Genomic DNA, 21953 nt, shown 5'->3' on the forward strand with positions numbered 1-21953 from the left:
ATGAGACAATTCTGAGAAGGTAGAAAGAGGGAAATGTAAACAGTCAATGCCAACTCAATTATACAAGGTAATTCACCTGATTCTGTTGGTGCTTAACCTCTGTTGGCACTCCTCTATCAACCACCCACATCCCCCACTACCACTATACCAGCATTAAGTTACAATGATTAGGCAGCTGGGTCACACAGCATTGTTATTGAGTCATTGAAATTTTTCTACTATCCATGAATTTCTGATTATTACTGCCCCTCTACCCAGAGACACAAGAGACTGGAGCAGGCGTGGATCAGGGGGCAAACCTAGGACATGTCTTTAAAGTTGATGGAACTTTGAGCAATAGTGATTATGCACATTTGGAATATCCACATTGCATTCATGCTGTTTAAGGTTGTGGGAGAGGAGTCAACAAGCGTAAAGGTGATGGGTGGATGGAATTGGATGTGAATAAAGACACGCAGCAGAATGTTACAGACAGCAGAGAGGGGTAAAGGTGAACTCCTTAATTCTCTCATCGTCTGTGGCATTTATTCCGAAAACTTTTATTTGCGTTCAGACATTCAAACCGGTGATGGGTTTGGGGTTGAGTGGGTGATGACGGTTGCAATATCACACACACATACACACACTAAGGAGAGAGGCAGGTACATGCCTGATATGGATTTGTTGTGATCTAAGTGCATTTCTATGTATTTCGATGTCCTCCTTTGTGTGAAAGACATGGCGCGAGATTCTCCCCAACCCGGCGGGGCGGGCAGTACCGGCGCCGAGGAGTGGCATGAACCACTCCGGCATTGGGCCGCCCGGAAGGTGCGGAATCCTCCACACCTTCAGGGGCTAGGCCAGCGGCGGACGGGTGGTGCCATGCCAGCCGGAGGGGTTGGCGTCATGCCAACCGGCGCAGGTTGGCGAATGCGCGGGACCGCCAGCGTTTGCTGGTGCGAATTCAGCGCATGCGCAGGGGGTTTTGTCTCCGCGTCGGCCATGGCAGAGGTTGACAGCGGCCGGTGCGGAGGGAAAGTGTACCCCCACAGCACAGGCCAGCCCGTGGATCGGTGGGCCCCGATTGCGGGCCAGGCCACTGTGGGGGCACCCCCCCAGGGCCAGATCCCCCCGCGCCCCCCCGAGGACTCCGCAGGCCGCCCATAGAGCCAGGTCCCGCCGGTACGGACCTGGTTTGATTTAAGCCGGTGGGACTGGCCGAAAACGGGCGGCCGCTCGGCCTATTGCGGGCCGGAGAATCGCCGGGGGGGCGCTGCTAGCGGCCGCCGACCGGCGCGATTCCCGTCCCCGCCAAAACCGCGGCGCAGGAGAATTTTGCAGCCGGCGGCGGGGCGGGATTTACGCTGCCCCCCAGCGATTCACCGACTTGGCGGGGGGTCGGAGAATCCCGCCCCTGTATTTTCTGACAGCCCAGCATCTTGGTGAGTAATAGGTTGAGGAGTTTCATTTTATTAACTCTCCTCCACAAATATTAAATCATCTCACAAAAAAATTGGCTTTTGTTTATGAAACTATTCTCAAGCAGTCAGCCCTAATAAACTGTAATAGCCTATTGTCCTCATTTAATGTCAGCTTGCCAACTGCTTAATGCTTTGTGAATGACATTCCAGCATTCAATGCTATTAGTCTGAGGAAAACAATACTTTTCTTTTAGCCCCGAGATTAACCTGTTAATATTCAAAAGCAGCATCACATATGTACAAAGCTTTAACAGTATTTATTGCATTCTGAACTTTTATTAATTTCTTAAAATACTATATTTGGAAGCTGGGGATAATTACAGGTTGAGCATCCCTTATCCGACATTCTGAAAACCAAACAATTCCGAAACCCTCACTTTGTTTCGAGCGCCGATGTGACCGTCACAAGTGGGAAATCCCATGAGGCTCTGGGAAGGTTCCCGAGCGATGCGAAGGTCCTATCGCGTCACTCATGCAAGAATTTTGGATAAGGGATGCTCACGCCCGTATAAATAATATTACTAAACATATTAATTAAATCTTTAAAATGTTGAGGGATATGGGGTTGGATTCTCTGCTCTGACGGAAGAGCGCCATAACCAACGAGAGCGTGCCCGAACCGAAGGGGGTGAACTTGACGTGCGGCCCTCACCGTGCACAAGCAGAGGGCACTGGACATAGCTGGTGCACCCGAGTACCGGAAGATTGCCCATGCCGAGATCGGGGGCGCGTCACCAAGTGAGATCCCCCCCTGCCTGGCCCCTATTCCCTCAACACTCTCCCCTCAGGTGTTTCCCCACAGCACTCTCCCCTCAGCACTCTCCCCTCAACACTCTCCCATCAGCCCTCTCCCCTCAGCCCTTTCCCCTCAGCACTCTCCCCTCAACACTCTCCCCTCAGCACTCTCCCCTCAGCCCTTTCCCCTCAGCACTCTCCCCTCAGCCCTTTCCCCTCAGCAATCTCCCCACAGCCCTTTCCCCTCAGCCCTTTCCCCTCAGCAATCTCCCCTCAGCACTCTCCCCTCAGCCCTTTCCCCTCAGCACTCTCCCCTCAGCCCTTTCCCCTCAGGCCTCTCTACACAGCACTCTCCCCTCATCACTCTCCCCTCAGCACTCTCCCCTCAGCCCTTTCCCCTCAGCACTCTCCCCTCAGCCCTTTCCCCTCAGGCCTCTCTACACAGCATTCTCCCCTCAGCCCTTTCCCCTCAGCACTCTCCCCTCAGCCCTTTCCCCTCAGGCCTCTCTACACAGCACTCTCCCCTCATCACTCTCCCCTCAGCACTCTCCCCTCAGCCCTTTCCCCTCAGCATTCTCCCCTCAGCCCTCTCCCCTCAGGCCTCTCTACTCAGCACTCTCCCTACAGCCCTCTCCCCTCAGCACTCTCCGCTCAGCCTTTTCCCCTCAGCACCCTCCCCTCAGCACTCTCCGCTCAGCCTTTTCCCCTCAGCACCCTCCCCTCAGCCCTTTCCCCTCAGCACCCTCCCCTCAGCCCTTTCCCCTCAGCACTCTCCGCTCAGCCTTTTCCCCTCAGCCCTCTCCCCTCAGCCCTTTCCCCTCAGCACTCTCCGCTCAGCCTTTTCCCCTCAGCACCCTCCCCTCAGCAGTCTCCCCTCAGCCCTTTCCCCTCAGCCCTTTCCCCTCAGCCCTTTCCCCTCAGCATCCTCCCCTCAGCAGTCTCCCCTCAGCCCTTTCCCCTCAGCCCTTTCCCCTCAGCACTCTCCTCTCAGCCCTTTCCCCTCAGCACTCTCCCCTCAGCCCTTTCCCCACAGCCCTTTCACCTCAGCCCTCTCCCCTCAGCCCTTTCCCCTCAGAACTCTCCCCTCAGCACTTTCTCCTCAACACTCTCCCCTCAGCCCTTTCCCCTCAACACTCTCCTCTCAGCCTGTTCCCCTCAGCCCCATCCCCTCAGCCCTTTCCCCTCAGCCCTCTCCCCTCAGAACTCTCCCCTCAGCCCTCTCCCCTCAGCACTCTCCCCTCAGCACTCTCCCCTCAGCCCCATCCCCTCAGCCCTTTCCCCTCAGCACTCTCCCCTCAGCACTCTCCCCTCAGCACTCTCCCCTCAGCACTCTCCCCTCAGCCCCATCCCCTCAGCCCTTTCCCCTCAGCACTCTCCGCTCAGCCTTTTCCCCTCAGCACCCTCCCCTCAGCAGTCTCCCCTCAGCCCTTTCCCCTCAGCCCTTTCCCCTCAGCACTCTGCTCTCAGCCCTTTCCCCTCAGCCCTCTCCCCTCAGAACTCTCCCCTCAGCACTCTCCCCTCAGCACTCTCCCCTCAGCACTCTCCCCTCAGCCCCATCCCCTCAGCCCTTTCCCCTCAGCACTCTCCCCACAGCACTCTCCCCTCAGCCCTTTCCCCTCAGCCCTCTCCCCTCAGAACTCTCCCCTCAGCCTTTTCCCCTCAGCCCTTTCCCCTCAGCACTCTCCCCTCAGCACTCTCCCCACAGCCCTTTCCCCTCAGCCGTTTCCCCACAGCCCTCTCCTGTCAGCACTCTCCCCTCAGACCTTTCCCCTTAGAACTCTCCCATCAGCCCTCTCCCCTCAGCACTCTCCCCTCAGCACTCTCCCCTCAGCACTCTCCCCTCAGCACTCTCCCCTCAGCCCTCTCCCCTCAGCCCTCTCCCGTCAGCACTCTCCCCTCAGCACTCTCCCCTCAGCACTCTCCCCTCAGCACTCTCCCCTCAGCACTCTCCCCTCAGCCCTCTCCCGTCAGCACTCTCCCCTCAGCACTCTCCCCTCAGCACTCTCCCCTCAGCACTCTCCCCTCAGCCCTTTCCCCTCAGCACTCTCCCCTCGGCACTCTCCCCTCAGCACTCTCCCCTCAGCACTCTCCCCTCAGCCCTTTCCCCTCAGCCCTCTCCCGTCAGCCCTTTCCTCTCAGCCCTCTCCCCTCAGCCCTCTCCCGTCAGCCCTTTCCTCTCAGCCCTCTCCCCTCAGCACTCTCCCCTCAGCCCTTTCCCCTCAGCCCTCTCCCCTCAGCCCTTTCCCCTCAGCCCTTTCCTCTCAGCCCTCTCCCCTCAGCACTCTCCCCTCAGCCCTTTCCCCTCAGCCCTCTCCCCTCAGCCCTTTCCCCTCAGCCCTCTCCCGTCAGCCCTTTCCTCTCAGCCCTCTCCCCTCAGCCCTCTCCCGTCAGCCCTTTCCTCTCAGCCCTCTCCACTCAGCACTCTCCCCTCAGCCCTTTCCCCTCAACACTCTCAGCACTTTCCGCTCAGCACTCTCCCCTCAGCACTTTCCGCTCAGCACTTTCCTCTCAGCCCTCTCCCCTCAGCCCTTTCCCCTCAGCCTGTTCCCCTCAGCACTCTCCCCTCAGCACTTTCCCCTCCGCACTATCCCCTCAGCCCTTTCCCCTCAGCCGTCTCCCCTCAGCACTCTCCCTTCAGCCCTTTCACCTCAGCACTCTCCCCTCAGCCCTTTCCCCTCAGCCCTCTCCCCTCAGCACTCGCCCCTCAGCACTCTTCCCTCAGCCGTTTCCCCACAGCCCTCTCCCCTCAGACCTCTACCGTCAGCACTCTCCCCTCAGCACTCCCCGCTCAGCAGTCTCCCCTCAGCCCTTTCCCCTCAGCCCTCTCCCCTCAGCACTCCCCGCTCAGCACTCTCCCCTCAGCCCTCTCCCCTCAGCACTCGCCCCTCAGCACTCTCCTCTCAGCCCTCTCCCCTCAGCACTCTCCCCTCAGCCCTCTCCCCTCAGCACTCGCCCCTCAGCACTCTCCCCTCAGCCCTTTCCGCTCAGCACTCTCCCCTGAGCACTCTCCCCAAAGCCCTTTCCCCTCAGCACTTTCCGCTCAGCCCTTTCCCCTCAGCACTCTCCCCTCAGCACTCTCCCCTCAGCACTCTCCCCTCAGCCCTTTCCCCTCACCACTCTCCCCTCAGCCCTCTCCCTTCAGCACTCTCCCCTCAGCCCTCTCCACTCAGCACTCTCCCTTCAGCAGTCTCCCCTCCGCCCTCTCCCCTCAGCCCTTTCCGCTCAGCTCTCTCCCCTCAGCACTCTCCCCTCAGCCCTTTCCGCTCAGCACTCTCCCCTGAGCACTCTCCCCAAAGCCCTTTCCCCTCAGCAGTCTCCTCTCAGCCCTTTCCCCTCAGCCCTCTCCCCTCAGCACTCTCCCCTCAGCACTCTCCCCTCAGCCCTTTCCCCTCAGCCCTTTCCCCTCAGCCCTCTCCCCTCAACACTCTCCCCTCAGCCCTTTCCCCTCAGCCCTTTCCCCTCAGCCCTTTCCCCTCAGTCCTCTCCCCTCAACACTCTCCCCTCAGCCCTTTCCCCTCAGCCCTGTCCCCTCCGCACTCTCCCCTCAGCCCTTTCCCCTCAGCCCTTTCCCCTCCTCACTCTCCCCTCAGCCCTTTCCCCTCAGCACTCTCCCCGCAGCACTCTCCCCTCAGCACTTTCCCCTCAGCACTCTCACCTCAACCCTTTCCCCTCAGCACTCTCCTCGCAGCACTCTCCCCTCAGCACTCTCCCCTCAGCACTCTCACCTCAGCCCTTTCCCCTCAGCACTCTCCCCTCAGCACTGTCCCCTCATCCCTTTCCCCTCTGCACTCCCCCCTCACCCCGTACCGCGACCCACACCCCCCTCCACCTGCCTAACCACGATGGTGTATTGTGTGTCACAGGGCCACGCGTTGACCGACCCGGAGCACCTGGCAGACAACGCCCTCAGCCAGCGCCTTGACGGCCAGTCCACAGGGTCTCTAGCAGCGATGGGATGAGAGCAGCTCCAACAACAGCCCTCCGGCGCATTCCAGTGACGACACGACGACCCAGGACACCAGCACACAGGGACAGACAGGCATGACACGACGACACAGGACACTAGCACACTAGACACTAGCACACAGGACTCCCCCCCCCCCCCCCACCGTCCCTGGTGCATCTGGTGGGCAGCGGGCAGAACATGGTGAGCCTGGCCTATTCAGGCCGGGCCTCCCCAGGAAAAGGCTGCCAAAGAGGACCCTAGTCCCAGGGCAGGAATCACAGGAGTCCACTTCCAGTTCTGCTGTACTACCTGGGGGAACACCGAGACGTAGTCATAGGGTCCGTATGGCCAGAAAGGTAGACACCGCAGGTGAATGTGTCATGGAGGGGTGGTATGCATGCGGGTGATGTGGTGGTGGGGGAGGTGACGGTGATGTGGTGGTGGGGGAGGTGAGGGTGATGTGGTGGTGGGGGTGGTGCCGAACTCTGCTGTCTGTGCCTATGCCCATCACTACTGACCCCCACCATGGTCGCCGAAACGTGCAGCTACCAGCGACACCCGTGCCTGCTGGCCCAGCCGGCGGCGTGGCCAGCCTCCTGTTGCCGTCCATCCCCCTTGTCCCATGCATCTGCTTCCCCCTCACCATCCCTCTCATCTGGAGAAGAGTTTCCCCTCATCCTGACCATCCTCCTCCTCGTCCCCTAGCACATCGCCCCTTTGCTGGATTATGTTGTGCAGGACGCAGCAGACCACGACGATGCGGCCGACCCTCTCCGACGGTTACTGGAGGGCCCCCCCTGAGCGGTCCAGGCACCTGAAGTGCATCTTCAGCATCCGAAAGCACCTCTCGATCACATTCCTGGTAGCTGGATGAGCATAATTGTAGCGGCGCTCCGTGTCGGTCTGTGGCCTCCGGATCGGCGTCATCAGCCACGACCGCAAGGGATTACCCCTGTCACCCAGCAACCAGCCCCGCAGGCATGTCCCTTGACATGGTGGGGATGAACAATTGGGACAGTATAAAGGAGTCATGCACACTTCCAGGGTACATGGCGCAGACGTAAAGGATCATTATCCTATGGTCACAGACCACTTGCACGTTCATTGAGTACGTACCTTTCCTGTTCAGGCACATGGCCCTTTCCTTCGAGGTGGGCCGCATGGCGATGTGTAGTCCATCGATTGCCCCCTGCACCATGGGTTTCTGGGCAACAGCGGCGAAACCTGCTGCGTGGGGAACCTGGTGGGCGCGGTCCACAGGGAACTGTATGTACCGGCCCGCGATGTCGTACAGCACGTCGGTGACCGCCCAGATGCACCTGTGCACCGATGGCTGGGAGATGCCGGACAGGTCCCCAGACGGTGACTGGAATGACCCCGTCGCTAAGAAGTTGAGGGCGACCGTCACCTTGACGGCCACCGGGATGGCATGTCCACCCCTGGTCTCACGTGGTGCCAGGTGCGCCATCAGGTGGCAGGTGTGGGCGACGGTCTCCCGGCTCCCCCGGAGTCTCCTGCACGCCCTGTCCGGGAGATTCTCAAAGGACATGCGGGGCCGGTACACACGTTGTCGCAGCGGATGCCTCCGTGGCCCTGGCAAACCCTCCTCCTCCTCCTCGTCATCCTCCTGCTGTGGCTCCCGCACGGCGTGGTGCTCCTCCTGTTCCTCTCGGGCGCGTGGCCAAGCGGACTGGGCGGCTTGCATGTGCCCCACTGCAGCCCGCTGCTCTACAACGGGCTCCGCCACCTCCCTGTCACACCCGTGCTCCAGCTCCCACTGGGCCTCATGCAGGGCAGCAGTCCCTGCCATGGCGGCCAACAACACTGGGAGATGGCTAAACATTGTACTATCTGTAGGGGGTGGGATAGACAGGGATTCAGCATTGGTATATCCCCCTCCACAACCAGGTGCCATGGGCAACATGGCCAGCCCAGTTGCCAGCACGCGCCCCACCCCTGCCCCCTCGGTGCCCTGAGACCTGTCGGCCGTGCCCCCTGCCAGGGCCACCGTCTGGTGGCAGTGCCCGCACTGGGGGGCTGCCGTGTGTGCCGCTCTGGACCTACCCGCTGGTGGGTGCCGCTAGTTTGGTGGGGGCGTGGGGGGGGCTGGCACATGTCAAGACGGCCGCGCCGCCTGCGCCGTGACAGCGTACGGGTTGGGTGGACAGCCGCGTGTCCACCGTCATGGGGTCTGGGCGTTGGATCAGCCCTGCCATGACGGGCCATGGTCACCCGCAGCCTTTGTCGCCCCCACTGCTCCTTCCCAACCCCACCCCACCCCATCCCCGGATGTGTGGGGCCCCTCGCCACCCACCCCTACCCCCGAATGTGTGGGCAGCCCCCCCACCCCACCCCCACCCCCGGATATGTGGGCTCCCCCACCCCACCCCACCCCCAGCCCCGGATGTGTGGGCCCCCCACCCCACCCCACCCCCACCCCCGGATGTGTGGGCCCCCCCAACCCACCCCACCCCCGGATGTGTGGGCCCCCCACCCCACCCCCACCCCCGGATGTGTGGGCCCCCCCACCCCACCCCCACCCCCCGATATTTAGGTCCCCCCCACCCCCACCCCCGGATGTGTGCGCCCCCCACCCCACCCCCACCCCTGGATGTGTGCGCCCCCCCCACCCCACCCCACCCCCACCCCCCGATATTTAGGCCCCCCCCCACCCCACCCCCACCCACAGATGTGTGGGCCCCCCACCCCACCCCCATCCCCACCCCCGGATGTGTGGGCCCCCCACCCCACCCCACCCCCACCCCCGGATGTGTGGGTCCCCCCACCCCACCCCCACCCCTGGATGTGTGGGCCCCCCCACCTCACCCCCACCCCCAGATGTGTGGGCCCCCCCACCTCACCCCCACCCCCAGATGTGTGGGCCCCCCACCCCACCCCACCCCCGAATGTGTGGGCCCCCCACCCCACCCCCACCCCTGGATGTGTGGGCCCCCCCACCCCACCCCACCCCCACCCCCCGATATTTAGGCCCCCCCACCCCACCCCCGGATGTGTGGGCCCCCCCACCCCCACCCCCGGATGTGTGGGGCCCCCACCCGACCCCCACCCCCGGATGTGTGGGCCCCCCCACCCCACCCCCACCCCCAGATGTGTGGGCCCCCCACCTCACCCCCGACCCCACCCCCGGCAGCCCACACCCACACCGCCCGCAGACATGGCCGCGGCGATTCTCCGACCCGGCGGGAGGTTGGAGAATCCCACCCATGTCATTTTTCAGGGCTCAATCTGTACAAGACTGTGAGGGATTGGAGATGTATGTTGTTTTGAATCAATATGTACAAGACTTTGGTCCCCAAGCAGTCAGGATTGTCAGCTGGTAACCTCACCTGCCCATATAAAGCTGTGAGATGCCACCCAACTCGTTGCACACTTTGAGTGCTCACCAGAATCAGGGGCAACTAGGGGCGGGGGACACAGTGGAGCTCAGTCAACCCCAACAGGAAAACATGACAGCTTTCAACATAAGGAAGTCAGCCTGGGATCCAGAAAGCACCACACCAGGGGCGAAATTCTCCGTTATCGGAGCAAAGTCCGCCGATCGGCGCAAAAAACGGCGCAAATCCGACCTGCATCACGCCGCCAAAAACGTCGCAAAGTCTCCGGCTTGGAATGGGCTAGCAGCGACGTGACGGGATCCGCGCTTGCTTACGTGGTTCACGCCGTGCAGCGTCATACACGCCGCACGGCGTGACGGCTCATAAGGACGCGCTGCTCCCCCCCCCACCCGACCGGAACACCCGACCGGAACACCCGACCGGATGGTCGGCCGCCGCTCAGCCCCGAGGTTCCAGTCACGGGATGTGGAGGCGCTCCTGGACGCAGTGGAGCAGAGGAGGGAGGCCCTGTATCCCGGGCACGGCCACAGAGTTGCCCCACGCCACAGCCGGCGTCTGTGGAGGGAGGTGGCAGAGGCCGTCACCGCTGTGGCTCTGACACCACGGACAGGCACCCAGTGCCACAAGAAGGTGAACGACCTCGTCAGAGCAGCCAAGGTGAGCCTCCCCCCCCCGCCCGATATCCATATCCCCCCTCCCCCATATCCCCCATATCCCCCTCCCCATATCCCCCTCCCCCATATCCCCCCTCCCCAATATTCCCCTCTCCCCCATATCCCCCCTCCCCCATATCCCCCCTCCCCATATCCCCCCTCCCCCATATCTCCCCCTCCCCCATATCCCCCTCCCCCATACCCCCCATATCCCCCCTCCCCATATCTCCCCCTCCCCCATATCCCCCCTCCCCCATATCCCCCTCCTCATATCCCCCCTCCCCATATCCCCCCTCCCCCATATCCCCCCTCCCCATATCCCCATAACCCCCCCTCCCCATATCCCCCCTCCCCCATATCCCCCCTCCCCCATATCCCCCTCCCCATATCCCCCCTCCCCCATATCCCCCTCCCCATATCCCCCCTCCCCATATCCCCCCTCCCCATATCCCCCCTCCCCCATATCCCCCATATCCCCAAGCGAATCCAGCCCTAACCTTAACCTCTGCAATACACGCGCAACCGATGGCGTGCATTCATATACCTGTCTAACAGTGTTGCCTTTTACCCCTGCCACCACCCCCCACAGGAGAAGTGCGCACACAACAATAGGGAGCATGTGAGGACTGGAGGAGGGCCCGCTGATGAGAGGCCACTGACCGTACACGAGGAAAGGGCCCTGGAACTGGCTGGCGGACCGGAGGACCGGGAGGTTGCTGATGCAGAGGTCGGGGGCGTACTAGCAAGTGAGCCACCGACAGCCCGTCCCCATATCCCCCCTCCCCTATGTCCCCCTCCCCCGTATCACCTGATCACTGCCTGCGTGTCTAACCATGCATGCTTCATTGTGTATCGCAGGAGCAAACGTCGAGGCACCCATCCCCGCAGATGCAGACCGCCCGCAGGATGCCCCTCGCACACCACGGGAGACGGAGAGACCCAGACCCTCCGGCATGCGACGCCCGCAGGATGCCCCTCGCACACCACGGGAGACGGAGAGACCCGGACCTTCCGGCATGCGACGCCCGCAGCGAAGAGGGTGACGGCCGGCTTGTGGCGGCTGCAGTCGCAGGTGGAGGAGTCCACCCGCGTCCAGGAGCTGGGAGTGGTGCCGGTCATGCGTGCCACACAGGCCGACACCGCACGGGTGGCGTCCGCGGTGGAGGCAATGGGTGCGACGGTGTCAGACATGGGGCCCTCTCACAGGAGGCCATGAGCCAGCGCCAGCGGCAGATGGTAGAGGCGCTCAACGCCATAGCCCAGTCTCTGCAGGCCATGGCCCAGTCTCAGCAGGCCATAGCCCAGTCTCAGCAGGCCATGACCCAGTCTCAGCAGGCCATAGCCCAGTTTCAGCAGGCCATAGCCCAGTCTCAGCAGGCCATGGCCCAGTCTCTGCAGGCCATCGCTGAGGTCATCGGCGCCATTGGCCATGTGCGAGCCGGCGTCGCACTGTCACAGACAGGGTTTACCAATCCCCTGAGCTCCATGGCTGCAAACCTGCAGACCCCTGTCGATACCAGCACGGGCCTCCAGGACTGGCAGCGCCAGATGTCGGGGGGGTGTCGGATGGCCAGTCCGTTCGCATCCCCCACCCATGTAGAGGCCTGGGGGCCATGGGCACCCCGAGGGAGGAGGAGGTGCTGTGGTCCGTCCCGGGTCCCCCTGTAGGGGAGGTCCCGGTACACCGCGACCGTCCCAGGTGCATCGGGTGGGCAACGGGCAGGACAGGCTGGCAGCTCGCCATCCCAGTCGCCCGGGCCGCAGCCTGGCCCATCTAGGCCAGGACGCCCCAGGAAACGGCCGCCAAAGGGATCCCATGTCAGAGGGCAGGAATCACAGGAGTCCACCTCCAGTTCTGCTGTACCATCTGGGGAACCACGTAGACGTAGTCATAGGGTCCGTAAGGCCAAACAATTAGACACTGAGTAAGTTGGCACGGATGCAGGGCACAGATGAGTTTTAGGGGCTAGGGCACGTGCATGAACTCGTTTGGTTATTAAAGTCAATGTTACACCTACAGAAGCTGCCTTTGTGCTCTGTCCAAAGCGTGAGGGGGTGTCATGTACGTTGAGCGCAAGTATGTGTGTGAGGGGTGGTCTTACCTCAGCCCCAGGTGAGTCTGCCCCCTTCCCCCTGGGCCGCCATCAACATCCCCCCGGGCAGAGGACGGGACCGTGCGCTGCAGTGTCACAGCCGCATGCAGGGATGGTCCGGGTGGATGGTGGTACTGTGGCCATGGGTCAGACATAGTCCAACAATGTGGAGCCAGGAGCTCATCGCAGGGCGGGTTGTCATCATCCTCCATGGCCTGCAATAGACACGCGTCCACCGGCAACTGTGTGAGCCCGGCCGTTGTGCCGCAGGTGGATCGGCAATGGGGGGTGGTGTGCATGCGGGTGGGGTGGGTGGGGTTGGGGAGGGGGGTGAGGGTGCTGGGTGGGTGGATGGGTGGGGGATGTGGGTGGTCGGCTGTTGCCATGGTGTGCGGTCTGTGGCCATACTACCCGATTCCCACGCCCATCTAGTCAATGAAGCGGGCGGCTATCAGCCTGTCCCGTGCCCGCTGGCCCAGCCGGTAACGGTGGACAGCCACCCGCCCGTGTCTAGCCCGTCTGCCCTGACCATTGCCCCCATCCCCCTCATCTGGGGAGGACTACGCCTCTTCCTGCTGCTCCTCCACTCCGCCCTCCTCTGCCTGCGGCACATCGCCCCTCTGCTGGGCTATATTGTGCAGGACGCAGCACACCACAATGATGCAGCCGACCCTATATGCCCGATACTGGAGGGCGCCCCCAGATAGGTCCAGGCAACTGAAACGCATCTTCAGCACGCCAAAGCGCCTCTATATCACTCCCCTTGTCGCTACATGGGCATCATTGTTGCGGTTCTCCGCCTCATTGCGTGGCCTCCGTACAGGCGTCATCAGCCACGATCGCAATGGGTAGCCCCTGTCGCCCAGCAACCAGCCCCTCAGCCGGGGATGGCGTCCCTCGTACATGCCGGTGAGGGATGACCGCGACAACACGTATGAGTCGTGTACACTGCCTGGGTAACGGGCGCAGACGTGCAGGATCATCATGCGGTGGTCGCAGACCACATGTATGTTCATCGAATAGGTCCCCTTCCTATTGGTGAACACGGCCCTGTTACCTGCAGGTGGCCGCACGGCGACGTGCATTCCATCAATCGCGCCCTGGACCATGGGGAACCCGGCCACGGCAGAGAAGCCCACGGGCCGGGCATCTTAGCTGGCCCGGTCCACAGGGAAGCGGATGTAGCGGTGCGCCATGGCATATAGGGCGTCTGTCACTGCCCGGATGCACCGGTGCACCGATGTCTGCGATATGCCGGACAGGTCCCCACTCGGTGCCTGGAATGACCCCGTTGCATAAAAGTTCAGGGCCACCGTAACCTTGATGGACACGGGGTGAGGGTGTCCCCCGCCAGTGCCACGCGGTGACAGGTGTACCAGCAGGTGGCAGATGTGTGCCACGGTTTCCCGCCTCATCCGGAGTCTCCTCCTGCATTCCCGGTCCGTGAGGTCCTCGTATGACTGCCGGGGCCGGTACACATGGGGCGCCCTCGGGTGCCTCCATTGCCGTGGGGCCGCGACGTCCTCCTCCCCCTCCGCGTCCTGTCGGTCAGGTGTCCCTCCAGCCTGGGCGGCTGCCGCCTGCCCCTCTGCCGCCTGCCTCTCTGGCATGCTCCTCCTCCTCCTCATCCAGGGCAACATAGACATTAGCGGCTGCCGCCACGGCGGCCAACATCGCTGGATGATCGGAAAACATGATACCTGGTGGGGGGGTGGGAACGACGACATGTCATCATTGTCCATACCCCCTCCTCCCCCCAGCCAGGTGGCATGGACCGCATGGGTCCAACTGTTGGAGGCTGGCACCTGGCCAGGTGGACCAACTCACTTGCCCTCGCACCCCCCCTCCCTGGCACGGACCCCCCACCCCCCTCCCTGGCACGGACCCCCCACCCCCCTCCCCGGCCCTCCCCGGCACGGACGCCCCCATCCTCCTCCCCGGCACGGACCCCCCATCCTCCTCCCCGGCACGGACCCCGCCCATCCCCCTCCCCGGCATGGACCCCCCAACCCCCTCCCCGGCACGGAACCCCAATCCCCCTCCCCGGCCATCCCCGGCACGGACCCCCCCCAATCCCCCTCCCCGGCACGGACCCCCCATCGCCCTCCCCGGCACGGACCCCCCATCCTCCTCCCCGGCACGGACCCCCCAATCCCCCTCCCGGCACGGACCCCCCATCCCCCTCCCCGGCACGGACCCCCCATCCCCCTCCCCGGCCATCCCCGGCACGGACCCCCCCCCACCCCCCTCCCCGGCACGGACACCCCATCGCCCTCCCCGGCACGGACCCCCCATCCCCCTCCCCGGCCCTCCCTGACACGGACCCCCCATCCCCCTCCCGGCACGGACCCCCCATCCCCCTCCCTTGCCCTCCCTGGCATGGACCCCCCCATCCTCCTCCCTGGCACGGACCCCCCATCCCCCTCCCCAGCCCTCCCCGGCACGGATCCCCCATCCCCCTCCCCGGCACGGACTCCCCATCCCCCTCCCTGGCCCTCCCCGGCACGGACCCCCCCATCCTCCTCCCTGGCAAGGACCCCCCATCCCCCTCCCCAGCACTCCCCGGCACGGACCCCCCATCCCCCTCCCCGGCACGGACCCTCCATCCTCCTCCCCGGCACTGACCCCCCCCTCCCGGCACTCCCCCGGAGTCCAGACCACCCCCCCCCACCCCCCCCGCCGCACACACACACACACACAACCCTACACACACCTCTCCCCACACATTCAGACTGCGGCCACGCCATCGCCTGTCCAGCGGCCAACCCCGCAGGCCGTCACCCACCTCCACGCTGGTCGTCGTAAACCTTGAGCACAGGTTGACGCCGATTAAAAGGAGGTTTGATTTACGTCGACGTGACCCGTCATCACGTCGACGGGACTTCGGCCCATCCGGACGGGAGAATATCGGCAGGCCCAAAATCGGCTGCCTTGCGCCCACCTGTGCCATTCTCCGACGTCTGCGACGCCATTAACGCCCCGCCGACTTTTCTCCCTTCGGAGACTTCGGCGGGCGGCGGGGGCGGAATTCACGGCGGCCAACGGCCATTCTCCGACCCGCTGGGGGTTCGGAGAATGACGCCCCAGATCTCGGATGCAGATGGTGATTGGCAGACCAATGTTGAGGGTTTGCCTCTTAAAACAATGAATATTCGAGTATTTTCCCAGTCCAGTAGATCGTTTGCATAGGCTGAGGTTAATGAAAGATTTCATGGAAGTTTGATTGTATGTAAAACAGAGCATGATGGATTTCAGCTCAACTTAAATAATAACTACATAAAGAGGCCAAATGTTTGATATGTTTTATTATTTTAAAACCAGAGCTGTGAGATAGATGTATTCCTGTAATTGAATGAACACTATTGTGCTTGCTCTTGTTTAATTTTATTTCTAAATATACCTACTTTATGGTTATAGCGATACATGTGGGGCAAAGATTTATCGCTCAAACATCCCAGTCGGAGTGCCAACATCTGCCTCCCTGTGACGTCCAGGAGGCACTGTCAACATTTGCTGAGATTCACACTCATTATGTACAGTTTGGTCACCTTATTTAAGGAGGGACCCACTTGTATTGGAAGCAGTTCAGAGAGGTTCACCAGGCTGCTTCGTCGGATGAGGGGGTTTGGCTTCGAGGACAGGTTGAGCAGGTTGGGGCTATACTCATTGCAGTTTAGAAAAATGAGAGGTGATAATATTCAAACATTTAGGGAGCTGGATTCTCCCAAAATGGGACTATTCAGGGGACAAAATGGGACAAAATGGGGGCTTTTCACAGTAACCAGTGAGCCAGAGAGAATACAGAGCCAGGAGTGAGACACAGCTAAGAGTGAGTTTGGGAATTTGAATCGAGGTGGGAATTCGAAGCTGGGTGGGGAGGAAGTGCTTTTTGTGACTGGTAAGTAGTGTTTCTGTTTTTCTGTTTCTTTTCATTGGTATATTTATTTATTTTTTTCTTCGTTGTTTATTTATTTATTTAATTTTTGGGGGGGGAAATTGAAATTGTTGAAGTTAACCGAAGGTTTAAGACATGGCAGGAGATCTCAGACCCGTGTCATGCTCCTCGTGTGCGATGTGGGAGCTCAGGGACACGTCCACTGTCCCTGGTTCCTTCACGTGCAAGAAGTGTGTCCAGTTGCAGCTCCTGTTAGACCGCTTGACGGCTCTGGAGCTGCGGATGGATTCACTTTGGAGCGTCCGCGATGCTGAGGACGTCGTGGATAGCACGTTTAGCGAGTTGGTCACACCGCAGGTGAAAAGTACTGAGGGAGATAGTAAATGGGTGACCAAAAGACAGAGTAAGAGTAGGAAGGCAGTGCAGGTGTCCTCTGCGGTCATCTCCCTGCAAAACAGATATACCGCTTTGGATACTGTTGAGGGAGATGGCTCACCAGGGGAAGGCAGCAGCAGCCAGGTTCATGGCACCGTGGCTGGCTCTGCTGCGCAGCTGGGCAGGAAGAAGAATGGCAGGGCTATAGTGATTGGGGACTCAATTGTAAGGGGAATAGACAGGCGGTTCTGCGGACGCAATCAAGACTCCAGGATGGTATGTTGCCTCCCTGGTGCAAGGGTCAAGGATGTCTCGGAGCGGCTGCAGGACATTCTGGGGGGGGGGGGGGGGGGGGAGGGTGAACAGCCAGCTGTCGTGGTGCACATAGGCACCAACGATATAGGTAAAAAACGGGATGAGGTCCTACAAGCTGAATTTAGGGAGCTAGGAGTTAAACTAAAAAGTAGGTCCTTAAAGGTAGTAATCTCAGGATTGCTACCAGTGCCACGAGCTAGTCAGAGTAGGAACGTCAGGATAGAGAGGATGAATACGTGGCTCGAGAGATGGTGCAAGAGGGAGGGATTCAAATTCCTGGGACATTGGAACCGGTTCTGGGGGAGGTGGGACCAGTACAGACCGGACGGTCTGCACCTGGGCAGGACTGGAACCGATGTCCTAGGGGGGGTGTTTGCTAGAGCTGTTGGGGAGAGTTTAAACTAATGTGGCAGGGTGATGGGAACCGATGCAGGAAGTTGGAAGGTAGTAAAACAGGGACAGAAATAAAAGGCAGTAAGGGGGAAAGTGTAAGGCAGAGAAGCCATTAGTCAAAAATGAAAAAGGGCGACAGTACAAGGTACAGTGACTGAGGGGAGCTCAGTGAATAGGACCAGGAATACTAAAGGAAATAAAACGGGAAGTGAAAACATTAATGGTAAGTGACGCGGCAGGTTGTTACAGGAAGATATGGGTTCGACGACAAGGAAAATTAGGAGAAAGGTTAAGAGGAAATATAACTTAGGAGAGGTTACTGATCGAGGTGTTAAGATTCAGAACAGAGGTAAAAAAAAGCCATCATAAGTGTACTTTACCTGAATGCTCGTAGTATTCGGAATAAGGTAAATGAGTTGATGGCACAAATCATCACGAATGACTATGATTTAGTGGCCATTACTGAAACATGGTTAAAGGATGGTCACGACTGGGAGTTAAATATCCGAGGGTATCAAACCTTTCGGAAGGACAGAGTGGATGGTAAGGGAGGTGGTGTAGCTCTGTTATTTAAGGATGACATCCGGGCAACAGTAAGGGATGACATCGGGTATGGAGGATAAGGTTGAATCCATTTGGGTGGAAATCAGGAATAGTAAGGCGAAAAAGTCACTGATAGGAGTAATCTATAGGCCACCAAATAGTAACATTATGGTGGTATAAACAAAGAAATAACAGATGCATGTAGAAATGGTACAGCAGTTATCATGGGGGATTTTAATCTACATGTCGATTGGTTTAACCAACTCGGTCAAGGCAGCTTTGAGGAGGAGTTTACAGAATGTATCCGCGATAGTTTCCTAGAACAGTATGTAATGGAACCTACGAGGGAACAAGCGGTCCTAGATCTGGTCCTGTGTAATGAGACAGGATTGATTCAGGATCTCATAGTTAGGGATCCTCTCGGAAGGAGTGATCACAATATGGTGGAATTTAACATACAGATGGAGGGTGAGAAGGTAAAATCAAGCACTAGTGTTTTGTGCTTAAACAAAGGAGATTACAATGGGATGAGAGAAGAACTAGCTAAGGTAGACTGGGAGCAAAGACTTTATAGTGAAACAGTTGAGAAACAGTGGAGAACTTTCCAAGTGATTTTTCACAGTGCTCAGCAAAGGTTTATACCAACAAAAAGGAAGGGCGGTAAAAAGAGGGAAAATCGACCGTGGATATCTCAGGAAATAAGGGAGAGTATCAAATTGAAGGAAAAAACAGACAAAGTAGCAAAGATCAGTGGGAAACTAGAGGACTGGGAAATCTTTAGGGGGCAACAGAAAGCTACTAAAAAAGCTATAAAGAAGAGTAAGATCGATTATGAGAGTAAACTTGCTCAGAATATAAAAACAGATAGTAAAAGTTTCTATAAATACATAAAACAAAAAAGAGTGGCTAAGGTAACTATTGGTCCTTTAGAGGATGAGAAGGGAGATTTAGTAATGGGAGATGAGGAAATGGCTGAGGAACTGAACAGGTTTTTTGCGTCGGTCTTCACAGTGGAAGACACAAATAACATGCCAGTGACTGATGGAAATGAGGCTATGACAGGATATGACCTTGAGAGGATTGTTATCACCAAGGAGGTAGTGATGGGCAAGTTAATGGGGCTAAAGATAGACAAGTCTCCTGGACCTGATGGAATGCATCCCAGAGTGCTAAAAGAGATGGCTAGGGAAATTGCAAATGCACTAGTGATAATTTACCAAAATTCACTAGACTCTGGGGTGGTCCCGGCGGATTGGAAATTAGCAAACATGACACCACTGTTTAAAAAAGGAGGTAGGCAGAAAGCGGGTAATTATAGGCCAGTGAGCTTAACTTCGGTAGTAGGAAAGATGCTGGAATCTATCATCAAGGAAGAAATAGCGAGGCACCTGGATGGAAATTGTCCCATTGGACAGACGCAGCATGGGTTCATAAAGGGCAGGTCGTACCTAACTAATTTAGTGGAATTTTTTGAGGACATTAACAGTGCGGTAGATAACGGGGAGCCAATGGATGTGGTATATCTGGATTTCCAGAAAGCCTTTGACAAGGTGCCACACAAAAGGTTGTTGCATGAGATAAAAATGCACGGCATTAAGGGGAAAGTAGTAGCATGGATAGAGGATTCGTCAATTAATAGAAAGCGAAGAGTGGGGGTTAGAACATAGAACATAGAACAATACAGCGCAGTACAGGCCCTTCGGCCCACGATGTTGCACCGAAACAAAAGCCATCTAACCTACACTATGCCATTATCATTCATATGTTTATCCAATAAACTTTTAAATGCCCTCAATGTTGGCGAGTTCACTACTGTAGCAGGTAGGGCATTCCACGGACTCACTACTCTTTGCGTAAAGAACCTACCTCTGACCTCTGTCCTATATCTATTACCCCTCAGTTTAAAGTTATGTCCCCTCGTGCCAGCCATATCCATCCGCGGGAGAAGGCTCTCACTGTCCACCCTATCCAACCCCCTGATCATTTTGTATGCCTCTATTAAGTCTCCTCTTAACCTTCTTCTCTCCAACGAAAACAACCTCAAGTCCATCAGCCTTTCCTCATAAGATTTTCCCTCCATACCAGGCAACATCCTGGTAAATCTCCTCTGCACCCGCTCCAAAGCCTCCACGTCCTTCCTATAATGCGGTGACCAGAACTGTACGCAATACTCCAAATGCGGCCGTACCAGAGTTCTGTACAGCTGCAACATGACCTCCCGACTCCGGAACTCAATCCCTCTACCAATAAAGGCCAACACTCCATAGGCCTTCTTCACAACCCTATCAACCTGGGTGGCAACTTTCAGGGATCTATGTACATGGACACCTAGATCCCTCTGCTCATCCACACTTTCAAGAACTTTACCATTAGCCAAATATTCCGCATTCCTGTTATTCCTTCCAAAGTGAATCACCTCACACTTCTCTACATTAAACTCCATTTGCCACCTCTCAGTCCAGCTCTGCAGCTTATCTATATCCCTCTGTAACCTGTTACATCCTTCCACACTATCGACAACACCACCGACTTTAGTATCGTCTGCAAATTTACTCACCCACCCTTCTGCGCCTTCCTCTAGGTCATTGATAAAAATGACAAACAGCAACGGCCCCAGAACAGATCCTTGTGGTACTCCACTTGTGACTGTACTCCATTCTGAACATTTCCCATCAACCACCACCCTCTGTCTTCTTTCAGCTAGCCAATTTCTGATCCACATCTCTAAATCACCCTCAATCCCCAGCCTCCGTATTTTCTGCAATAGCCTACCGTGGGGAACCTTATCAAACGCTTTGCTGAAATCCATATACACCACATCAACTGCTCTACCCTCGTCTACCTGTTCAGTCACCTTCTCAAAGAACTCAATAAGGTTTGTGAGGCATGACCTACCCTTCACAAAGCCATGCTGACTATCCCTGATCATATTATTCCTATCTAGATGATTATAAATCTTGTCTCTTATAATCCCCTCCAAGACTTTACCCACTACAGACGTGAGGCTCACCGGTCTATAGTTGCCGGGGTTGTCTCTGCTCCCCTTTTTGAACAAAGGGACCACATTTGCTGTCCTCCAGTCCTCTGGCACTATTCCTGTAGCCAATGATGACATAAAAATCAAAGCCAAAGGTCCAGCAATCTCTTCCCTGGCCTCCCATAGAATCCTAGGATAAATCCCATCAGGTCCCGGGGACTTATCTATTTTAAGCCTGTCCAGAATTGCCAACACCTCTTCCCTACGTACCTCAATGCCATCTATTCTATTAGCCTGGGGCTCAGCATTCTCCTCCACAACATTATCTTTTTCCTGAGTGAATACTGACGAAAAATATTCATTTAGTATCTCGCCTATCTCTTCAGACTCCACACACAATTTCCCATCCCTGTCCTTGACTGGTCCTACTCTTTCCCTAGTCATTCGCTTATTCCTGACATACCTATAGAAAGCTTTTGGGTTTTCCTTGATCCTTCCTGCCAAATACTTCTCATGTCCCCTCCTTGCTCGTCTTAGCTCTCTCTTTAGATCCTTCCTCGCTACCTTGTAACTATCCATCGCCCCAACCGAAACTTCACACCTCATCTTCACATAGGCCTTCTTCTTCCTCTTAACAAGAGATTCCACTTCCTTGGTAAACCACGGTTCCCTCGCTCGACGCCTTCCTCCCTGTCTGACCGGTACATACTTATCAAGAACACGCAGTAGCTGATCCTTGAACAAGCCCCACTTATCCAGTGTGTCCAACACTTGCAGCCTACTTCTCCACCTTATCCCCCCCAAGTCACGTCTAATGGCATGATAATTGCCCTTCCCCCAGCTATAACTCTTGCCCTGCGGTGTATACTTATCCCTTTCCATCATTAACGTAAACGTCACCGAATTGTGGTCACTGTCCCCAAAGTGCTCTCCTACCTCCAAATCCAACACCTGGCCTGGTTCATTAACCAAAACCAAATCCAACATGGCCTCTTGTTGGCCTGTCAACATATTGTTTCAGGAAACCCTCCTGCACACACTGTACAAAAAACGACCCATCTATTGTACTCGAACTATATCTTTTCCAGTCAATATTTGGAAAGTTAAAGTCTCCCATGATATCTACCCTGTTACTTTCGCATCTTCGCCATCCTTTCCTCTACATCCCTAGAACTATTAGGAGGCCTATAAAAAACTCCCAACAGGGTGACC

The sequence above is a fragment of the Scyliorhinus torazame genome, chromosome 2 (genome assembly GCF_047496885.1).
Source record: "Scyliorhinus torazame isolate Kashiwa2021f chromosome 2, sScyTor2.1, whole genome shotgun sequence".
Taxonomy (NCBI): domain Eukaryota; kingdom Metazoa; phylum Chordata; class Chondrichthyes; order Carcharhiniformes; family Scyliorhinidae; genus Scyliorhinus; species Scyliorhinus torazame.